This window comes from Arachis hypogaea, chromosome 20, assembly GCF_003086295.3.
Source record: "Arachis hypogaea cultivar Tifrunner chromosome 20, arahy.Tifrunner.gnm2.J5K5, whole genome shotgun sequence".
Lineage (NCBI taxonomy): Eukaryota > Viridiplantae > Streptophyta > Magnoliopsida > Fabales > Fabaceae > Arachis > Arachis hypogaea.
The window spans coordinates 106,732,204-106,752,244 of record NC_092055.1 but is presented as its reverse complement, the minus strand read 5'-3'; the positions used below and the strand labels follow the sequence as shown (position 1 = coordinate 106,752,244).

Genomic DNA, 20,041 nt, shown 5'->3' with positions numbered 1-20,041 from the left:
TTAGCACCTATCAGGTCTAACCAAAAGCAAAGAAGACTCCTAACAAGGCTACCAATACTTGGACAAGGCTTAATCATCAACGTACAACATATGCTATCGGATCCAAAGTAAAATTAAGCAGGGGTATCAATATTAAAAAACCAGTTAGTGTGGCTTCTTCGGGAACCCGTCACGATGTACATCATCAGCAGCAAGGTGAGACAACAAATGGTACTGTGAGGAAGCGTCCTCGCCCAAACTCTTTGCAGAATTTACTGGCAGATAAGGATGGAGCATCAGCAACGGGTGTGGCGCAAGTTTCAACGGAGAAAATTGCGTTGCAACTTGAGAGTCCATTAAAGGCGGGATCGTCAAAGACAGGGACATCATGTTGAGTCTCGGGTTTGTTATTGGAGCTCCCTTTTTGCTATTTTTTATGGATAGTTTCAATATCATAGCCTAGAATGTGAGGGGTGCGTCTAACAAGATGGCCCGTGTGCATTGCAAAAATTTGGTGAGAATATATAAACTATCTTTCTTCTTTCTCTTTGAGACTCACTGTGTTTAATAATTTGAAAAATTTTTGGGATAAGTTGGGTTTTCATTGTGTTGGTGTTGAGAAAGCAGTAGGACACAGGGATGGCATTTGGTTTCTCTCTTCTATTGCTAATGCTTCTTGTGTAGTTACTAACCAAACTGACCAATGTATTACAGTGAAAGTGAGTGTGGGTAACTTAGTTTGTCTTTGTAGTGCAATGTATGGGAGTCCTCAATTCGAAAAAAGAAGTATGTTTTAGGATCATTTGTGTTCTATCAATTTAGGCCATAATGGACCATGACTGGCCATTGGTGATTTTAATGAGATTGTGGCACCAGACGAGAGTACGGGGGCTTATTTTTCTTCTTACAGAGCTAGTCTATTAGCTACTACTCTAGATGACTGTGAACTCTTTGATCTTAAAGTGACTGGTAGGAGATATACTTGGTCTAGTACCGTTCAGGCTGGTAGGGACTTGGCTAAAAAATTGGATAGAGCACTAGTTAATGAGGCGTGAATGACAATGTTTCCTGAGGGTTATTGTGAAATTCTTAGCAGGCTTTATTCTGATCATTGTCTTATTTTAGTTCGTTGTCATGGTGACCCCAAAGTGAAAGGTTCTCGTCCTTTTAGGTTCCAGGTTGCGTGGGCAACACACCTTTCTTATAAACATGTTATTAGTAAGGCTTGGAATCAAGGGTTTGGAGACGTTACTGAAAGGTTTAAGATGGTTTAACAGGTTTCTTTGGACTTCAACTCAAAGGCTTTTGGAAATATTTTTGTGCAAAAAAGTAAGATGGAATATCAAATTGATCAGATTCAACGGCGTTTGGAGGTTACCGATGTGTTGTCTCTGAGAATTAAAGAAGCTGAATTGAGGGAAGATTACAATAGGCTTTTATTGTAAGAGGAATTTTGTTGGTACCCAGAATCTAGAGAGCAATGGGTCAAATATGGGGATAGAAATACTAAATTCTTTCATCTTCAAACTTTGGTGCGTAGAAACCATAATAGAGTACATGGATTATATGTTAGAGATGGTCTTGGTTTACTGATCTAGATATTCTCCAGGAAGAATCCCTTTCTTTTTACAAGAATCTCTTTGGTACAACAGAAGAGGTTGAGGTTGATTGTTTACGGATGTTCCGATGCCCACTTTAAGCACCGAGACTTGTGCTAAGTTAATTGACCCTGTTCTTTTGCAGAAGTCAAATCAGTAGTATTTAGTATGAGCCCTTTTAAGGCTCCTGGTCTAGATGGCTTTCAAGCTTATTTTTTTTAAAGAATATTAGGAGATAGTAGACACTGAGATTTGGAATATTATCCGGAGCGCTTTTTTAGGAGAGTACTTAAATTCTAGCATTATAGAAACTCTGATTGTGCTTATTCCCAAAATTGATAACCATATTTTTATGAAGGATTTTCAGGCCTATTAGCTTGTGTAATGTTGTTTATAAAATTATCACCAAAGTATTGACAAATTAACTTTGGCCCTTTCTTCCAGATATTGTTAGTCCTTTACAAGGAGGTTTTATTCTGGGTCGTAGTGCTCCTGATAATATTATTGTGACTCAAGAAATTATGAATTTCATGAAGCACACAAAATCCAAGAAAGATACTCTTGCTTTTAAAATTGATCTTAAAAAAGCTTATGATAGGGCGGATTGGAGATTTTTGGAGAGTACTCTCATTGCTTTTGGTTTTCCTATCATCACTGTTAATTTGATTATGAATTGTGTCCATGCATCATCTCTTTCTATTATGTGGAATGGGAATATATTGGATAGTTTTGCTCCTAAAGGGGGCTTAGACAGGGTGATCCAATGTCTCCTTATTTATTTGTTCTTTGTATGAAAAGACTTGCTTGCTATATATCTCATAAGGTGGTCGAGGGTGTGTGAAAACCAGTTTCTGTCACTAGGGGTGGCCTGAAATTTTCTCATTTGATGTTTGTAGATGATCTCTTACTTTTCTGTCAGGCTACAAAGAGTCAGGTCCAAATGGTCATGCATTCTCTCAACATTTTTTGCAAGGCATCTGACATAAAAGTAAATCTTGAAAAGTTTAAAGTTTTTTGTTCTAAAATTGTGACTGTTCGTAGAAGAGATATTCTTACTAGTGTTTTTTCAATACGTTTTGCTTTGGACTTAGGAAGATATCTTAGAGTTAACCTTAATCATTCCCGTACCAGTAGGACTTTTTTTCATTCGGTGATTGAAAAGGTGAGGAAAAGATTAGCTAATTGGAAAGGAAGACTTCTAAATAAAGCAGGGAGACTTTGCCAGATCAATTTTGTTGCAGCATCCATTCCTGTCTATCATATGCAGGTATCTTTTTTTCCAAATTGGGTTTGCGATAAATTGTCTTCTATGATGAGACAATTTCTTTGGAAGGGTCAAGTTGATGGTAGAGGTCTTTCTCTTGTTAATTGGAGGACCGTGGTCACTCCAAAGAATTTTGGTGGCCTGGGTGTTAGAGATCCTGTGTGTGTTAATATATCTTTACTTGGTAAATTAGTTTGGCAACTTTTTCATTGTCAGGACAAGCCTTGGGTTGCTCTATTGAGGGCGAAGTATCTGAGGAATGAGGGAGTTTTAGATGGTCCTGTCCCTTGCAACGCTTCTCATATTTGGAAGAGTATCTCAAAGGCTTTTGGTGCTCTTAAGGATGCCTTCTCTTGGTGCGTTGGGTCACTTGATCAATCTTTTTAGTTTGACAATTGGAGTATTGAGGGCCCAATTGCTCAAAATGTTCCTTTTGTACATATATCTGACTCTGATTTAACTATTAGAGACGTTTGGAAAGATGGTCAATGGAATCTCCATGATGTTTTCTCTAACATTCCAGAAGATATCAAACAGCGTTTGAATGCTTATAATCCAAATTTGAATGCTGGAGAGAGTTCGGATTGGTCATGAGGTGTGACATCTTCTAGACTCTACTCAGCTAGGAGTGGATACAATTGACTAGCCAAAAGAAAGTTTGACTGGAATAAGTGTGATAATTGGTTGTGGGTATGGCGACTGCATATTGTTGAGAAGTACAAATTCTTGATTTGGCTCAATCTTCATAACACTATTCCTACGGCAGAGTTTCATTTGGGTTGTGGCTTAGCTTTATCTAGCACTTGTCATCGGTGTCAGAATGGTGAATCCATTCTTCATTGTCTTTGGGAGTGCCCTAGTGTCAAGGAGGTCTGGAACCTTTTAGGCTTGTATTCAGATAACTTGAATTTACGTTATTGGCTCTACAGAGGTGCAAGGAGTGGAGATGTTTTTCTTTTCTTTTCGACCATCTAGTGGATTTGGAGAAGCAGGAATCATGACTTATTTAATACAGATGACTCTTGGAGTGCTAGTAAAGTGGTGAGTTTGATTTGTAGGTCAGTAAGGGAGTTCCACACTATTTTTGCTATGCATCAATCTTTGTCTCCTCATTCGCTTTGTTTGCATTAGGTTCCACCTCCAGTTCACTCTGTTAAATTGAATTGTGATGCTAGTTGTTTTGCTCCTTTTGGCTATACTGGTTTTGGTTGTATCATTCGCAACTCTGATGGATGTTGGTTGAAAGGTTGCACTAGGAAAGTCGAAGTATGCAGTATTTTTTTCGCTGAATTGTATGCAATTTGGAGAGGTTTACTTCTAGCTTGGGATAGTAGATTTCGTGAGGTTATTTATGAAACAGACTGTTTAGAAGCTCTTTTCTTGGTAAACCAAAGAATACTTGGTATGGATATTCCAGAATGGGATTTGGCAAAGCATATAGAGAAGGTTATGAATTGGAATTGGAGAGTCTCTATTCTTTTAATTCAGAGAAATGCAAATAGTGTTGCAGATTGTATGGCTAAAGCAACTACTTATGGTGCGGACATTCACTCAAATGAAGTCAACCATGGAGTAAGTTTCAATATATAATAGATTTAGATATGAATCTAGCCAATTAATTTAATTTTGTCTCTTTTTTTCTTTCTTTTCTATTTAGTCACAAAAAATAAATAGACAAAATTAGTCTGTATAGCAAATTATTCGCTTGTATAAAATAACTGATCCATTTAAAAAATAATAAAGACTATTTTTTATGCTATTATTGGAAAAAAGACTCTCCTTGTATCAGTTGAAAACAAAATAGAAATCTCATTAACGAAAAATTCGGACAAAACAAAATGAGCGAGAACTACTCATTTACATAACTGTTGCCTTCTCTAAATATATGCTTTAGAACTGCCATTCAATGTTGTTTTATTAAAGCTTGAAAAGGCGATACAATGGGTGCAACAATATGAGAATCTTGAGTAGCATAGCCTCGTTGACCCACTAGGGATAACCCAAAGAAAATAGCCTATCATTGTTGTTAAGCAAACTCCCAAATCTGCGCTAAAAGCAAGCACTAATATACCCTCGGATGATGCCACCACAAGCGGCTAAAGTCAGAGCATTTTCCCGAACCATCTATATTTATTTGAGTCAGTGTTTCGATGGGGCTGTGTCATGCAACTTGAATGATGAAAAATTCAACCACACAACTCTTATTCTTGTTCATCAAATCCATAGCCATCTAATATTCGTTTGCAAGACAAAAACTCCTATGAGAAGCCCATAAATTACAACAAGTTGATGCAAAAAAGAGGAGCCAAAGTACCACATTTTAACAAGAGTAACCTGTTTTAAATTGTCTCTGATCAGTTTAGAACTTGAGCATTTAAAAAAAAAGTTACTATTATATCTTGATTAAATAAAAATAATAGAGATTGATTTATCTAATTTTATACCAAAATTTGACGTGAGTATTGACTTGTCTAACAAAATAAAATATTAAAAAATTAGAAACTAATCTAATTTTTAAAATTTGTTAAAAATTAAACTATTTAACTAAAAGTTTTTTAAGAATTAATTTTAAGTATTACTCAAAAATTAATTATTTAAAAGAGAAGAATTATATAAATTAAATTTAGCAAAGACTAAGGAAAGATATTCAACTCGCCTCTATCCAATTAGAATGGATAACTATTAAAATCACTATGAGATGAATTTTTAGAGAGGAGTCTTGGACGAAGGCGGAGACAGTACCCATTATCATTTCTAAGCCAAGGCATTTAACATGACAAAATGACAAATGACAAATAGCAAATCCTAATTACAAGTAGATCTAATAGACTTAAATAACGGTTATGCTACACATACAAGCCTTTTTGATTTACAAGTGCTACAAGTTGGGCCAAGCCCAACAAAACTTATGCGCATTTTACTTCCCCTACTGGAGCATAAAGACACGCGCATCAGTGAACCGTTTCCAAAGCGCGTTCATTATGAACAACTCTTATTCTTCTTCTTCGTCAATCAAAACCCTAACCCTCCAGATTCAAGCAAGAAGCAACATTCGAAACTAACAACAACTTTGAAGAAACTTTCAAACTCCTAGCCAAAAGTAGATGAAATCAACAAGAAAATATCCAAATCTTGATCAAAAAATACTAAAGGTTGTAGAAGGCTTAGAGAAGGGGGGTTGAATCTATGACCTTCTTTTAGCTTAAAGAGTTAACCCTTTTAAAACAAATTTGCTATCTGAAACTGTTTGAACTAAGCAACGAAAATTTATGAGACAATTTTATTTTGTCTCATGAATTTCAGAAAATAGGACAGAGCAGAGAAGAGAATAGCTAACACCATCATGTATCCTAGTTCGGTTGCCTTGTGCTATGCAACCTACGTCCATTCTCCTCCATAACAATGGAGGAATTTCCACTATAGTTAAAAGTATTATATACACTAATTCCACAGGATTAACACAATCCTTTCACACTCAAGTTCTAATCTAACTTAACATTTGCTATGCTAATACCTAACTCTTCACTTTTAGTGCTAACCCAACTAAGAAAGGGATACATCACAGGTACAAGATACAAGACATGGACTTACCTAAAGAAATCTGAAAATAACTCTAGACTTATCTCTCAAGTGTATCACTCATTCTCATTCAATCATGGGCTTTTACTTGAACTCACTCAATATGCCTTTTCACTCAAAAAATTACAAAAAGATAAACATTGAAAAGCAAAAAAATACAATCTGCAATAACATGAAGGAGATTGACTTCATCAACAGCCTCTTTGCTATGTGATAAACCAGATTTGCATGTCTCTGATTCAATTTTTCATCTTTGGCAAAATGCTTCTTTGAAAGCACTGTCCAAGTAGAGGGACTTTCTCAGAGAACTTCTTCACAGAACAAAACCTCAAAACACTGGGTTATCTCTCCTTACTTCTGAATGAACAGAAAGTCTTCTTTTATCTCCTTACATATTGCTGGGTTCTTCTTCCTAAGTTAACTTCTTGAGCACTGTGCTTTACTAACCCACCATCTCACTTTTCCAGTTAATCCCCAAACTAGAAACTTTGGTTTTGACTTCCCTTTTTTGACCGAAAGCCTCAGGACAACAAACACAAAAAGATCTTTCAATGGTAAACCAGATCTGAACCATTGAAAAGCTACTTGGTCCCCAAGACTTATTCATGACCGTAGATGCACAACAGATTGTAACAGAAATCAACTTTCTCTTGTATCCCATTTTGGACTGAGCAGAGAGTTGGAAAGAAGAGAAGAAATCAGTATGCATGCAATAGAAAATAGGTTACCTTTAACCTTTGCCTTAGCTTGATTTGGTTTGATATGGTTGATTAGACCTCAACCTTTCTTGCTTAACCTTCTCTTGCTTTCTTCTTCTATAAATAGCTTAGGAAAGAAGCACTCTCTCTCTTTCTTTGAGTTCTGACCAAGGCAGGAAAAGTGTACGTTGATTTTGTGAAAGCAAATGAGAGAGAATTGCTTGTTGAGTATCAAATTAGGCTTGGATTGGTTCTACTCAAGTTCAGCCCGTTTTTATTCTTTGTTTCTTTTGGGCTTTATTTGCATTTTAGCCTATCAGTCTTGTTTCTTGTCTTCCATCCACTTGGGCTATTGTTATAATAAGTTTTTGGCCTGCAACATTTAATTCTAAATGATCAGCAAAGTATAATTATAAATAATTAATATTTAATTATTTATTTTGTCCAATAAAATAATGTTTGTCATCACTAATTAATTTAGTTAATTTCTTAACTCAACAATCTCCCCCTTGATGACAAACATATTTTAAACAAAGATCAAAGGGGAATGAATTCAAGTAAGGTTAAGAAACTTCCCTTTGAATTATGTTACTTGCTTTTATATTGCTCCCCCTTTCTTTTTCAAGAGTAGCTCCCCCTGGATTTGTGCTCTTCCTTTTTGTTCCTGTTTGCATTATACTTACAAAAAAAAAAAAACTGTACATAATGTAACTTGACTAAGGGATACTACATAACCAGCAACACAGATTTAGCCCAGTATTTATCATATCATGTCAGCAGCAAAAACAAAGTATCAAGATTAATCAAGGAAAAACCAACAATATATGAAAGCAAGTTCCAATTGTTATGTCAATACGTTCCCTGCAGTAGCACAGTTGCAAAACAAAGTTTATATGCTCAATACTATCATCAACAGCAATTAGAAATTCACAATTAAATCACAAATCACAAAAAATTCAGTAGCAGCAAGCAAAAGTTAGAGCACTTTAAATGTAAGAAGCACTTTAAATTCTGCAAGAAAGTGTTAGAGCACAGTTCAAAATATGAAGTAATTGAAAATTAAGTGCAGCAGTAGTTAGAGTATTACAGTCATCCAAGACAACAAAAATTAGTTCAAAAGTAGCAAAATAAACAGAATTCATGAGACAAAAAGAGCAGATAGTAGTAGCTTCATGAAACAATCCTAGGCATATGAACCAGTTCCCTCCAAATCAGCTTCCTCTTCAACATCAGTGGCATGATCTTCATCTTAGTTAAGATTATCAATGAACTTCATAAACACAACCACTCTATCCCTTGATTTTCGGAGGAAATTCTCATGTTTGCTGGCTAGCTTTCTTTGCTCCTTGCTCATGACAATCATGTGATTAGATTGGGAGACAAACTCCTGAACAACATCTTTGACAGCATTCAGCAGAGTAGATTTTTGGCCAGTAGAGATGGAGGTATCCTCGGTGGAAAGAGGAGGAGATTCATCAGGAATGAACTCTTCATCATCATCATCTAGAACCACTCTCTCAAATCGAGTAGGTCCTTTTTGCTGTTTCACTGCACCACCTCCCTTTAGATATGAATGTCTATTTTCATAATTCTCATTGGTCAAGTCAACACTAAAATACTCAAATATGCAAGTTAGAAACATGCCATAAGAAAGTGCTTTGTCTTTCTCACTCCTAACAGAGTCAAACATGTATCTAACCATCAAATATGCAAATGAAATTTATGTTTTGGTGAGAAGGGCATATAAAACAAGAGTGTCAGTGTAGGAAACCCTTTGATATGAACCACTTTGAGGAAGAATGATGTGGTTGACAATTCGGTGCAACTGAGCACGTTCATATCCTAGGACTTTGTGAGTGGGTGTAATGCCATCAATCAAGGAGACATGTTCACAAATATTAGCCAAAGCATCATTGTAAGAAACACCAACTCCTTCATTCCACTTAACAGAAGTATAAGCACAAGGCCCAACATCAGTATACTTTAATGAATCACTGATTGTTTCATTATTTAAAACTATGTCTCGGCCCTTTACATATGAGTGAACAGTGCCTTCATGATATGTCATGTTAGCATAAAACTCTTTGACCAAAAGAGGATAAACAGACTTTTTGATGTCAAATAGATTATTCCAGTCCAGAAATTCCAAGTTTTCAACAAAAGGAAAGCCTTTCTTTTTCAAAGTTGGTAAATCAGCAAGAAAAGAGGGACACAGGGTACGGTACTTAATAACTCCATCATAAAAGTCATTATTCATGCCAGACCTAAATCTATAAGGATTGTAGTTAGAGTGAGATGTCATGAAGTGGGATTTATGAGCAAAAGGATCAATGTCGGGTTCTCTAACAGATTTGAGAGGAGGATGAGGTTTACCTCTTTGAGAACGCAAGGGAACCGACTTTGACTTAGGTCGTGTGGGCTCAGAGGCAGGTTCAGGCGCTGCCGGTCGCTTCCCTTTCAACGTGCTAGGCTTTGATGACCCAGGTTTGGATGGTGGTTCCTTTGGAGGTTGAGGGTTTGGCGTCGACTTGGCTGAAGAAGGGAACCTTGAAAGGTTCTTGGTGCGAACCATGGGATCGGTTCGTAGAGGAGAGGTAGGAGGAGAAGGTGTGGGAGTGAATGTTGGGTCCTAAGAGCGTGTTGAGGGTCTTGGATTTGCAGGAAGCTTATGAATCCTTTCACGCTGTGGCCTTTTTGCAATAACTTTCTTCCTCATTTGGTTGGTTTTAGATTTTTTAGGGAAGAGAAGTAGTAAAGATAGTGGGAAGAAACCGAAAGGTTTGAGAAGGAGTTATGGAGGAAAGAAAATGAGTGTTGGTAATCGTACCCAAAAGAAACTTTCACAAACTATGCAACTGCATCACCTTCTGATTTGACTTGAAAAGACTTGACATTATAAAAGGGAAATATTTGATTTTATTTTTAAAATTAAAAGGAAATCAATTCAAAATTTGAAAAAAAACTTTATTGGACTTGAAGTCAAAATATAATAAAACCAAAATAAAAATCCTGGACAAAAAATCTGAAACACACAAGCCAATAAAAAAACAAATATAAAAAATATAACATTCATATTGGGCCCAGAGGTAATTTGAATTAAGGAAATACATAGGACTACTCATGATCTAAATTTTGGGGTTGGCCCAGATAAATCAACCCTTGCAACACGTCCAGAACACGCTGATTGAAGGGAACTATTCTTCACTTGCCCAGAATTGTCTCATACCTGTTTATGAGACAAAATTCTAACAAACACATCAGCAACTTTTAAACAAAGAATCGTGGCTTAAAATTCCTAGACTAGTCCTAAGCATGCAAAATCTGTCCTCAACTAGTGGTTTAGTAAAAATATCAGCTAATTGCTCCTTTGATTTAACAAATTGAATGCTAATATACCCTTTTTGGACATGTTCTCTTATTGAGTGAAATTTCACTTCAATATGTTTAGTCCTAGAGTGCAAAACTGGGTTTTTAGAAATATTAAGGGCACTCATGTTGTCACACAACAAGGGAATATTTTCAGCATTTAATTTGTAATCAGCAAGTTGTGTTTTTAACCACATAACCTGAGAACAACAAGAAGAAGCAGTTATATACTCAGCCTCTGCAGTGGACAAAGCCACTATTAGCTGCTTCTTACTTGACCAAACATTCAGGGACTTTCCAAGGAAGCAACATAAGCCTGATGTACTTCTCCTATCAACCCTATCACCGGCAAAATCTGCATCACAATAACCAACTGCAGAAAAATTATCAATCTTAGGATATCAAAGACCAAAATTGGATGTGCCATGGACATATCTAATGATCCTCTTAACTGCAGAAAGATGAGACTCTTTCGGATTTGATTGGAATCTAGAACACATTCCAACACTTTGCACAATATCGGGTCTAGAGGAAGTTAAGTACATAAGAGAACCAATCATTCCTCTATACCTAGTCTCATCCACATCTTTCTCAGTTTCTCCCTTGTCTAATTTTGAATTAGGGTGCATGAGAGTTCCCATTGGTTTGGCATTTTTCATACCAAATTTCTTAACTAATTCCTTGGTATACTTTTCTTGATAATGAAAATACCTTTTTTAGTTTGTTTAATTTGTAGCCCAAGAAAAAAATTAAGTTCACCCATCAATCATCATACTCATGTCAAATTCACTTGTTATGAGTTTTCCAAATTCAGTATAGAGGGATTCATTGGCTGATCCAAAAATAATGTCATCAACATATATTTGGACTAGAATGAAAGAATCATTAGAATTCTTGATAAATAAAGTAGTATCTGTGGTGCTCCTTTGAAAACCATTTTTCAAGAAAAAAGAGCTAAGTCTCTCATACCAAGCTCTAGGAGCTTGTCTTAAACCATAAAGAGCTTTTGATAATTTGAAAACATGGTTGGAAAGCTCTTTATTTTCAAAACCAGGTGGCTACTCCACATACACTTCTCTATCTATTACACTATTCAAAAATGCACATTTCACATCCATTTGATATAATCTAAAACCACAAAACGTAGCATAGGCTACGAGTAGTCTTATGGCTTCAATTCGAGCAACAGGGGCAAAGGATTCATCAAAGTCTATTCCTTCTTCTTGGTCATATCCTTGTGCCACTAGTCTTGCCTTGTTTCTTGCAATGCTACCATCCTCTCCTAGCTTGTTCCAAAAAATCTACTTGGTTCCAGTCACTTTCTTTTCATTTGGCCTAGGAACCAATGTCCAAAGTTGGTTCTTCTCAAACTCTTGGAGCTCATCTTCCATTGCCTTTACCCAAGAATGGTCGCCAAGGGCTTCCTTAACATTTTGAGGCTCCATTTGAGAGAGAAGGGCTATGTTTGTCCCTTTACTTTCCTTTCTAGTTGAAGACCGAGTTCTAACCCCATGAGATACGTCCCCAATAATAAATTCCTCAAGGTAATTCTTCAATCTCCATTCACGAGGTCTGGTGGACTTGGAGGCAAATTCAGTTACCAAGGGATTCTGGGTACTGCTGGTTTCAGGATCTCCTTCAGATTCATGATACAAAATGAAATTGTCTCTTAAATTTTCAGTCACTGCAGTTTCTGGTTCAGCTTGTCTAGAATTTTCATTTTCATGATTTTGTGCAGTCTCATTTTCTTTTTGAGCTTGATTCCCTGCATCACAGTCTTCCAAAATACTATGCACCAAGTTAGTATCACAAAATGTAACATGTATGGACTCCTCAATAATCCTAGCATCTTGATGATAAACCCTATATGCTTTACTAGTTGTGGAGTATCCTACAAACAAGCACTCATATGCCTTTGGATCAAATTTACCTAAATTATCTTTGTTATTAAGAACAAAACATTTACATCCAAAGATGTGCAAGTAGTCTAAGTTTGGTGGGTAACCTTTCCAAAGTTCATAAGGGGTTTTCTTCAAAAATTTCCTTATGATAGTTCTATTCAAAATGTGGCAAGCCGTGTTAACCGCTTCAGCCCAAAGGAACTTTGGAACATTGCTCTCAAAAAGCATAGCTTTTGTCATTTCTTGTATGCTTCTATTTCTTCTTTCCACAACACCATTTTGTTGTGGTGTTCTTAGACAAGAGAAGTTGTGAGATATTCCAAATTCCTCACAAAAGGATTCAAATAAATTGTTTTCAAATTCAGTTTCATGGTCACTTCTTATAGAAGAAATCTTTAAATCCTTTTCATTTTGAATTTTCTTGCAAAAAAGTTCAAAGGCCGAAAAGGCTTCATTTTTATGTACAAGAAATAAAACCCAACCAAACCTAGTGTAGTCATCCACAATCACTAAACCATAGTGTTTACCACCTAGGCTTTGAGTTCTTGTTGGACCAAATAAATCAATGTGTAGCAACTCAAGTGGCCATTTAGTAGAGATGTCTTCCTTCGGTTTAAAAGAACTTTTTATTTGTTTTCCCATTTAGCAAGCATCACAAGTGATGTCTTTGTCAAACTTTATCAAAGGAAGACCTCTTACTAACTCTTTCTTTACAATTTTGTTTATTTGAAACATACTTGCATGGCCCAATCTCTTGTGCCATAGCCACTTTTCAGATTCTTTAGAATAAAAACAGGCTACATTTTGATCTTTTAGTTCATCAAGGGTAAGTCCATACACATTATTACAATGCTTGGCAACAAAAAGTACTTTATTAGTCTTTTCATTTACAACACATCATTCAAATATTTTGAAAATCACCAAATATCCTAAGTCACACAGCTGACTTATACTCAAAAGATTGTGCTTCAATCCACATAACAAAAATACATCATCAATGAAAGTAGATTGTTCATTACCTACTTTTCCAACAGCAATTATTTTTACCTTTACCATCAGCTCCAAAGGTCACAAAACCTCCATCATACTTGTTTAGTTTGATGAAGTAAGTTGACCTTCCAATCATGTGCCTGCCTAGAGCATCCACTATCCAAGTACCACATATCCTTTTTGTTCTTGGATGCTAGGCAAATCTCATCAAAATTATTATTTCCAGTCATGAAGCAGTCTTTATCTTCACCTTCAGAATCTTCTTCCTCATTGGAGTCATTCTCAAGATCCTCCCAAGCTGCCATGAGCACTCTCTTGTTGTCTTTCTTTCCTTTGTCCTCCTTCTTGAGCTTTGGACAGTTTAGCTTGAAGTGTCTAGCTTCCTTGCAATGATGACATGTCACTTTGCTCAGGTCCATCTTTTGTTCCTTTGAGCTTGAACCCCTGTACTTGCCCTTGTTCTTCATCATCCTTCTAAATCTCCTAGCAAAAAATAAAAGCTCATCATCTGAAATACCATCACTAGACTCACTCTCTTTTGATTTTATTTTTGACTTGAGGGCTATTCTCTTTTTGTTTGAGTCTGGGTTTGTGTGTGTGGTTTCATAGGCAAGGAGTTTTCCTCTTAGCTCATCATAGTAATGAGCGGATAATTTATACCCTTTTTGGCATTATTTTTACATAGTTTTTAGTATGATTTAGCTACTTTTTATTATATTTTTATTATTTTTTATTTAAAAATCATATTTCAGGACTTTAATATGAGTTTGTGTATTTTTTTGTGATTTCAGGTATTTTCTGGCTGAAATTGAGGGACCTGAGCAAAAATCTGATTCAGAGGCTGAAAAAAGACTGCAGATGCTGTTGGATTCTGACCCTCCTGCACTCGAAGTGAATTTTCTGGAGCTACAAAAGCCCAATTGATGCGCTCTGAATTGAGTTGGAAAGTAGACATCCTGGGCTTTCGATCAATATATAATTGTCCATACTTTGCCTGAGATTTGATGGTCCAAACTGGCATTCAAAGACAGCCTAAAACATCTTGGCGTAAAACGCCCAAACTAGCACCAGAATTGGAGTTAAATGCCCAAACTGGCACCAAAGCTGGCGTTTAACTCCATGAACAGCCTATGCACAAAAAAGCTTCAATGCTCAGCCCAATCACACACCAAGTGGGTCCCGAAAGTAGATTTCTGCACTATCTGCACTTAGTTACTCATTTTCTGTAAACCTATGCTACTAGTTTAGTATAAAAACTACTTTTAGAGATTTATTTTACATATTTGATTAATTTTATGCTATCATAGACCTTTATTCACGTTTGGAGGCTGGCCTCATGGCCATGTCTAGACCTTTTTCACTTATGTATTTTCAACGGTGGAGTTTCTACACCCCATAGATTAAGGTGTGGAGCTCTGCTGTTCTTCATGAATTAATGCAAGTACTATTATTTTTCTTTCAATTCACGCCTACTTTTTCTCCAAGATATACTCTCGTACTTAATTCAGTTAAGTCAGAATGAAGGGGTGACCTGTGACAATCACCCAATCTTCGTTACTCGCTTAGCCAAGATCTGCGTGCCTGATAACCACAAGCGGTCTACATGATGTTCAACGTAGTCATTGGATGACAGCCGGAGTATATTCTCTTGGATATCTAATACACGGACCGAGTCCGTGAGATTAGTATCTTTGTGGTATAGGCTAGAATTATTGGCAGCCATTCTTGGGATCCGGAAAGTCTAAACCTTGTTTGTGGTATTCCGAGTAGGATCCGGAAAGGGATGACTGTGACGAGCTTCAAACCTGTGAATGTTGGGCGCAGTGATAGTTTGAAAAAGGATCAATAGATTCTATTCCGACGCTAGCGGGAACCGACAGATGATTAGCCATGCGATAGCTGTACCTGGTATTTTTCATCCGAGATGAGAAATCCGACAGTTGATTAGCCGTGCAGCAACCGTAGAGGACCATTTTCACTGAGAGGATCCTACAGCTTGCTATGAAAGGAAGTAACACATGGTTGGAAGAAGGCAATAGGAAAGCAGAGGTTCAGAAGCAACAAAGCATCTCCAGACGCTTATCTGAAATTTCCACCAATGAATTACATTAGTAACTTTATTTTATTTTATGTTTTATTTATATTTTAATTATCAAAACCTCATAACCATTTGAATTCGCCTGACTGAGATTTACAAGATGACCATAGCTTGCTTCAATCCGACAATCTCCGTGGGATCGACCCTTACTCACGTAAGGTATTACTTGGACGACCCAGTGCACTTGCTGGTCAGTTACGCGTAGTTGTGAAGAAGTGTTGAGATCACAATTCCGTGTACCAAGTTTTTGGTGCCGTTGCCGGGGATTGTTCGAGTTTGGACAATTGACGGTTCATCTTGTTGCTTAGATTGGGTAATTTTATTTTATGTTTACGCTTTTTATTTTTATTTTCGAAAAATCTAAAAAAAATATTTTGTGTTCTTCAGAATTTTTAAGAATGAATTCTAGAGTTTCATGAGACATGTTGAAGCCTGGTTGGCTGTTAAGCCATGTCTAATCTTTTGGACCGAGGTTTCCACTTATCTTTGCAAGAGCCTTTTGGTTCCTATCAATTTGGCTGTTGTATGTAATGCTTTGTTAAAGCTTGGCTGGCTATTTGGCCATGTCTAAATCTTTTGGACTGAAGCTTTCACCTCAAGCTTGGCTGGCCCTTGGCCATGTCTAATTCTTTTGGATCGAAGCTTTAGACTAACATTGCATGATTTCTGGAATTCTTATTAAAAATTTTGAATTTCTTTATTTTCTTTTTCCAAACATAATTTTCAAAAAATACAAAAAAATTAATAAAACCATAAAAACCATGTCAAATTTTAAGTTTGGTGTTAACTGCATCTTTTTAATTTTTCTTAAATTTTCGAAAATTCATGCATGTGTTCTTTCATGATCTTCAAGTTGTTCTTGATGATTTTCCTTGTTTGATCTTTGATTTTTCTTGTTTTGTGTCTTTTCTTATTTTTCATATGCATTCTTGAATTATTAGTGTCTATAGTTTAAAAATTTTTAAGTTTGGTGTCTTGCATGTCTTTTTTTTCTTAAAAATTTTCAAAAATATGTTCTTAATGTTCATCATGATCTTCAAAATGTTCTTCGTATTCATCTTGACATTCAAAGTATTGTTGCATGCATTTTTTTTGTTTTAATCATAAACTTTTATGTTTTGTGTCATTTTTGTGTTTTTCTCTCTCATCATTAGAATTCAAAATATAAAAAATATCTTTCCCTTATTTTGCTCATAATTTTCAAAATTTTATATTGATTTAGTCAAAACTTTTCAAAATTTGGTTTTTTCTTATTAGTCAAGTCAAAATTTCAATTTAAAAATTTTATCTTTTCAAATCTTTGTCAAAAATCAAATCCTTTTCATTCTTCTTTCCTGTTTTTCGAAATTTTTAAAATTGATTTTGAAAATTTTTTTCTCACTTTTTATTTCATAATTTTCAAATTTATTGCTAACAATTAATATTTTGATTCAAAAATTTCAAGTTGTTACTTGCCTATTAAGAAAGGTTCAATCTTTAAATTCTAGAATCATATCTTTTAGTTTCTTGTTAGTCAAGTAATCAACTTTAATTTCAAAAATCAAATCTTTTTAATTTCCTTTTCAAATCTTTTTCAAAATGATTTTCAATCATATCTTTTCAAATTGATTTTCAAATCTTTTTCAATTAACTACTTGACTTTTTGATTGTTTTACTATTTCTTATCTTTTTCAAAATCACCTAACTACTTTTCTCTCTCTAATTTTCGAAAATAACTAACCCCTTTTTCAAAATTCTCTTTTTTAACTAATTATTTTAAATTCTAATTTTATTTTATTTTCCTTCTTAAATTCGAATTCTAACTTATAATTAAAATAAAAACAAAAATATTTTTCTTTTTAAAATTCGAATCTCTTCTATCTCTCATCTCTTTCTATTTATTTATTTATTTATTTACTAACACTTCTCTTCTTCTTATAATTCGAACCCTCCCCCTCTTTTTGTGTTCGAATTCTTTTTCTTCCTTCTTCATTCTATTCTTCTATTCTTCTACTCACATAAAGGAATCTCTATACCGTGACATAGAGGATTCCTATTCTTTTCTGTTCTCTTCTTTTTCATATGAGCAGGAACAAGGATAAGAACATTCTTGTTGAAGCTGATCCTGAACCTGAAAGGACTTTGAAGAGAAAACTAAGAGAAGCTAAAGCACAAAACTCTGGAGAGGACCTAACAAAAATTTTCGAAAAAGAAGACATGGCAGCCGAAAATAACAACAATGGTGGAGATGCAAGGAAGATGCTTGGCGACTTTACTGCACCCACTTCTGACTTCTATGGAAGAAGCATCTCAATTTCTGCAATTGGAGCAAACAACTTTGAGCTTAAGCCTCAATTAGTTTCTCTAATGCAGCAGAATTGCAAGTTTCATGGACTTCCATTGGAAGATCCTCATCAGTTTTTAGCTGAATTCTTGCAAATCTGTGACACTGTTAAGACCAATGGGGTTAATTCTGAGGTCTACAGACTTATGCTTTTCCCTTTTGCTGTAAGAGACAGAGCTAGGACATGGTTAGACTCACAACCTAAAGAAAGCCTGAACTCTTGGGAAAAGTTGGTCAATGCTTTCTTGGCCAAATTCTTTCCACCTCAAAAGTTGAGCAAGCTCAGAGTGGAAGTCCAAACCTTCAGACAGAAGGAAGGTGAATCCCTCTATGAAGCTTGGGAAAGATACAAGCAATTGATCAGAAGGTGTCCTTCTGACATGCTTTCAGAATAGAGCATCCTATGTATATTCTATGATGGTCTGTCTGAATTGTCCAAGATGTCATTGGACCACTCTGCTGGTGGATCTCTTTATCTAAAGAAGATGCCTGCAGAAGCCCAGGAACTCATTGAAATGGTTACAAATAACCAGTTTATGTACACTTCTGAAAGAAATCTTGTGAATAATGGGACAACTCAGAAGAAAGGAGTTCTTGAGATTGATACTTTGAATGCCATATTGGCTCAGAACAAAATATTGACTCAGCAAGTCAATATAATTTCTCAGAGTCTGACTGGAATGCAAGCTGCATCCGTCAGTACTAAGAAAGCTTCTTCTGAAGAAGAAGCGTATGACCCTGAGAATCTTGCAATGGAAGAGGTGAATTACATGGAAGAATCCTATGGAAACACCTATAATCCTTCATGGAGAAATCATCCAAATTTCTCATGGAAGGATCAACAGAAGCCTAATCAAGGCTTCAATAATAATAATAATGATGGAAGAAATAGGTTTGGCAATAGCAAGCCTTTTCTATCATCTTCTGAGCAACAGACAGAGAATTCTAAGCAGAACCTCTCTGACTTAGCAACCATAATCTCTGAGCTAGGTAAGACCACTCACAGTTTCATGACTAAAACAAGGTCCTCCATTAGAAATTTAGAGGCACAAGTGGGTCAACTGAGTAAAAGAGTTACTGAAATTCCTCCTAGTACTCTCCCAAGCAATATAGAAGAGAATCCAAAAAGAGAATGCAAGGCCATAAACACGTCCAACATGGCCGAACCTGTAGAGGAGGGAAAGGCAGTGATTCCCACTGAGGAAGACCTCAATGGACATCCACTGGCCACTAAGGAGTTCCCTATTGAGGAACCAAAAGAATCTGAAGCTCATACAGAGACCATAGAGATTCCACTGAACTTACTGTTGCCATTCATGAGCTCTGATGAGTATTCTTCCTCTGAAGAGGATGAAGATATTATTGAAGAGCAAGTTGCTAAGTATCTAGGAGCAATCATGAAGCTGAATGCCAAGTTATTTGGTAATGAGACTTGGGAGGATGAACCTCCATTGCTCATCAATAAACTGAATACCTTGGTTCAACAAAAATTACCTCAGAAGAAACCGGATCCTGGAAAGTTCTTAATACCTTGCATCATAGGCACCATGACCTTTAAGAAGGCTCTGTGTGACATTGGTTCAAGTATAAACCTCATGCCACTCTTTGTAATGGAGAAACTAGGGATCTTTGAGGTACAAGCTGCAAGAATCTCACTAGAGATGGCAGACAATTCAAGGAAACAGGCTTATGGACTTGTAGAGGATGTCTTAGTAAAGATTGAAGGCTATTACATCCCTGCTGAATTCATAATCCTAGACACTGGGAAGGATGAAGATGAATTCATCATCCTTGGAAGACCCTTCCTAGCCACAGCAAGAGCTGTGATTGATGTGGATAGAGGAGAGTTAGTCCTTCAATTGAATGAGGACTACCTTGTGTTTAAGGCTCAATGATCTTCTTCTGTAACCATGGAGAGGAAGCATGAAAAGCTTCTCTCAGTACAGAGTCAAACAGAGCCCCCACACTCAACTTTTAAGTTTGGTGTTGGGAGGCCAACATCAAGCTCTGAGTCTCTGTGAAGCTCTCTAAGAGCTCACTGTTAAGCTATTGACATTAAAGAAGTGCTTGTTGGGAGGCAATCCAATGTTATTTAATTATATTTATTTATATTCCATTGTTATTCTATGTTTTCTTTAGGTTGATGATCATGTGAAGTCATAAAAACAACTGCAAAATTAAAGCAAAATGAAAAGCAGCATCAAAAATAGAACACCCTGGAGAACAGGCTTACTGGCGTTTAAAC

General features: G+C 36.1%; 1 non-coding gene across 1 annotated transcript; it reads right to left on the bottom strand.

Annotated features, from left to right (window-relative positions):
• Positions 1–18,074: 18,074 nt before the first annotated feature.
• Positions 18,075–18,178, bottom strand: LOC112787133 (small nucleolar RNA R71). The gene has a single exon (XR_003194563.1). It is a non-coding gene; the product is annotated as a small nucleolar RNA R71 (small nucleolar RNA).
• Positions 18,179–20,041: the final 1,863 nt, after the last annotated feature.